Raw genomic sequence first — 3,891 nt, forward strand, 5'->3', positions numbered from 1 at the left:
AAAAAGTAAAAAAATTGAGGAACAGAAAAAGAAGAACTGTAGCCTATGAAACCCTATATGTCAGTTCTGCTGAGTTGGAATCAACTCTTGTGCACAATGACAGTAGTTACTTCTTTTATATTTTATGATTCAGGAGGTGTGACTCTAGATAAAATTAACTTTGAAAAGCATGATATTATAACCTCTTTAAAGATATTTGTTTTAAATATTAGAAGAGCAATCTGGAAAAGACTTAAACATCTAGTTAATTTTATCAGTACTAAGTATGAACAAGGTCATCTAATCTCTCATATATACCTTCAAGGGACCTACACTATACTTTGACAAGAAGTAGAATCATTGCTCCAACTGCCTTTTTATCTTGCCATGATAATTGTATGCTCTCCTCCAGATTTCTTGGCACAACTTGGTAAGCATATCTAGGGCAGGATCTCTTAATTGAAATATGTCAGTTGGTATTCCATCAATTCCTGGGGTCTTGTTTTTGCCAATTCTTTCAGCGCAGCTTGAACTTCAAGAAGAAAGTAAAGGGAAATAGTGCTTCTAAATGGGTACCATCACTGAATGAAGTCCCTCTTTATCATTTGAAACCTAACAGTTTTGTGAAATTCCAATGTATGTTTCAGAATATGTTTGACCTTGAGTATATGAAACGGGTAAGCAGGACAATAAAGCTAAAGTTCTTTATTTTGGAGACTACAGAGATGTGGCAGAGTGTGGGTCTCAACAAGAGTTGATTTAAACTTGCCAGGAACTACCACTTTGTAAAGACAGACTTTCTATTGTGTTCTTGTGCCTTGGGAGTCTGCATGGGTAAAAGAGACCTATATTAACCCAAACCAAGCTCAGGTCAACTCCTTGACATCCTACAGGCCCAGTCGTCACAAGAGGTGCTATAAAGATGATGAGGATTGGACCTACAGCCCAACAAGCAGAAGAAGCAACACATGAGGATGGGGTGGGGGTGGGGTGGAGGCAGGCAGGTTGCCTTGGTGGTCTTCAGTAGTGTGGAGAATCAAACACTTCTAGACTGAAGCTTCCACGGGGAAACCGCTGAACTTCCTTAACATCTTCACAGTGTGTACGAGATGAGACGTTCTTCCACTAGGAAAATTCACAATGAACCTGAGTGGTTGCCCACAGAGTCATACCTTCACAAAGCACTTATACCAGATTGTTCAGCACCTTGTTCCAGTGTCTTCTCATCTACAGATGACTACAGAGAATGTGAACTATTTGGAATTAATTCCCTACAAAAACTACACAACCGATCAGTCAGTGGACTTCTCCAGCTGCCCAGCATATGTCGCTCATAACTTGTCCCTTGAGGAAGTGTTTCTAGAGCAAGGGAAGCTGGAAACACCAGGTGTTTATAGTGTGACCTTCCTGAGCAACCTAATCACTTAGCAGAAGGTGGACTACAACTTCAGTTACCACCAGATGGAGTTCTCCTGCAATATTAATGCTTTTACCATTTCTGAGATACACTCGGTCCTTCCAGAAGACTACCAAATCCACTTACAACCACAGATAATTCAACCAAACATGGAGGACTACATGAAGAGACTTCTCTCTGCAGTGCTGCCTTCTATGCAGAATAAATTCCACATTGATTTGACCTTTCTGCTGTTGCTCGATTTCAGCCTCAAATAACTAAGGTGGTGGAAGATAACTCTGTGAAAATGTGCAAGAATGATCTGCAGAGCATCACCAGCGAGGAGGACCAGGCTTCAACAGCAGAAATGTGTGAATGGAAATGAACTTTAAAAGCTGCTGCCTGTGACGAATAAAGTACAAGCCACAGCCACACTGCAAAATGCAGATGTCATTTATACCACATTGTTTTGTAGATAATTTGTATTAAAAGACTAATTCAAGTCTGATCTAACATCTGACATTTAGTGAGAATATTAGAAATCAACTGATTCCTTAAATGCTTTTCTGTTGTTATTGTTGTTAAGTGCTGTTGAGTCAAGCACAACTTATAGCACCGCCATGAACAAAAGACCTAAACCCTGTTTTACAACTACTATCATTTCTCTTGGTTTAGTTTGCTTGGCTCCATAGTCAACCCTCTTGGCACCAGTAGCCAGGAAATTAAAAGGCGCATTGCCATGGAAAGTCTGCTGTTAGGGACCTCTTCAAAGTACTGAAGAGCAATGGTGCTTCTCTGGAGACTAAGGTGCGTCTGATACAGGCCATGATCTTCGCAATCACTTGTTATGCATCAGAGAGTTGGACAATGACCAAGGAGGATAGAAAGAGAATTGATGCCTTTGAGCTGTGGTGCTGGAGAAGAGTATTGAGAGTACCATGAACTGCTAGGAACACAAACAGATTCATCCTGGAAAGGGTTAAACCAGGTGGCTTTTCCTAAATATAAATCTATTTTTATAAACAAATATAATTTGTTGTTGTTGTTATATGCTGTCAAGTTGCTTGTGAGTCATAGAGAACCTATGTACAACAGCCCTCTAATTGTCTCCAACACACCTACCCCGATTACCCCAGTCACAGAATCAATCCACCTCATAGAGGGCCTTCCCCTCCTGCGCTGTCCCTCCACCCTCCCGTACATGACATCCCTCCCCAAGGACTGGTCCCTCCTTTCAACATGTCCAAATTATGTCAGACAAAGCTTCAGAATCCTTGCCTCCCTGGTTTAGCCCTCTCCTGGACACACCTGTTCGTTTTCTTATCAGTCCATGGTATAGTCCATACTGGTCTCCAACACCACAGCTCAAAGTCATCAATTCTCCCTCTATCTTCCCTAGTCATTGTCCAGCTCTCTGATGCATAGCAAGTGATTGCAAAGACTATGGCCTTTATCAGGCACACCTTAGTCTTCAGAGTGATAACATTGTTCCTCAGTACCCTGGAGAGGTTGCTAACAGCTGACTTTCCCATCACAATACGTCTTTTGATTTCCCAGCCGCTGGTGCCAAGAGTGTTGACTGTGAAGCCAAGCAAACTAAAGCTGTTAACAATCTCAATCTCTTCACAATCCAACCTGATGCTGCCAATTGGCCCAGTGGTGAGAATCTTTGTCTTCTTGATGTTGAAACTTAATCCATATTGAAGGCTCCAATCCTTGATTATATTTAGAATTCTAACTGGTTTTCATTTTTATAATTTAGACTATAAACTTAGAAATAAAACTAAGGCTCAACGGGATTTGTGAGAAAATTCATTTTCTTTAACTGGCCTAGGGTAGATTAATCATCAGTGTGTTTATTGTGCCAATGTGAATTGTAATTTACCAAAGAGAAATATGTAATTTGCTTGATCTTTCAGAAAAGTCCCTTGGAAAAAGAACTGGTTTCTCCTACAATTAAATAAAACTTTCCAATTATAAATAATAATAATAATTCACAAATCTATCTTGAAAGAAGAGCCATCAAAATGCTTCTTAGAAGGGAGAATAAAAAGCTTTGTCTTTGAACTTTGAGCATATCATCAAGTGGGATTAATCATTGGTAAAAGACTATTTGTCTAGTGGCAAGAAGCAGCCCTGCAATCCCAAAGGCACACAATTTAAAACTACCAGCTGCTCCATGTGAGAAAGATGACCAGTATCCTCCCATGCAATTAACTGCCTCTGAAACGGATTTGGTAGGACTTAACGATACTTAACATCAACAACAAAAAGGACATCGTATTAATCAAATAGTCATTGACAAGAAAGGTCTTCAAAGAGATGGATTTGCACTGTGGCTGAACCACAGGAATGAAATATACCAAGGATTGTTTTTAAAGTGGGACCAGACAGTTTTTCAATTTATTATACATATCATTGACATGTGGCAGAACAGATGTGATGATGCCTAATTACAACAAATTATTACTGTGTAAAACATTTAAATACACTAGACTAGAAGAAAATTAACAAAA

General features: G+C 39.7%; 1 pseudogene; it reads left to right on the forward strand.

The window, feature by feature from the left end:
• The window catches only part of LOC102870517, a 67,516-nt pseudogene extending 65,756 nt beyond the window's left edge, over positions 1-1,760 (forward strand).
• Positions 1,761-3,891: the final 2,131 nt, after the last annotated feature.

This window comes from Elephantulus edwardii, unplaced genomic scaffold, assembly GCF_000299155.1.
Source record: "Elephantulus edwardii isolate Elephantulus edwardi_28Jun2011 unplaced genomic scaffold, EleEdw1.0 scaffold00046, whole genome shotgun sequence".
Taxonomy (NCBI): Eukaryota; Metazoa; Chordata; class Mammalia; order Macroscelidea; family Macroscelididae; genus Elephantulus; species Elephantulus edwardii.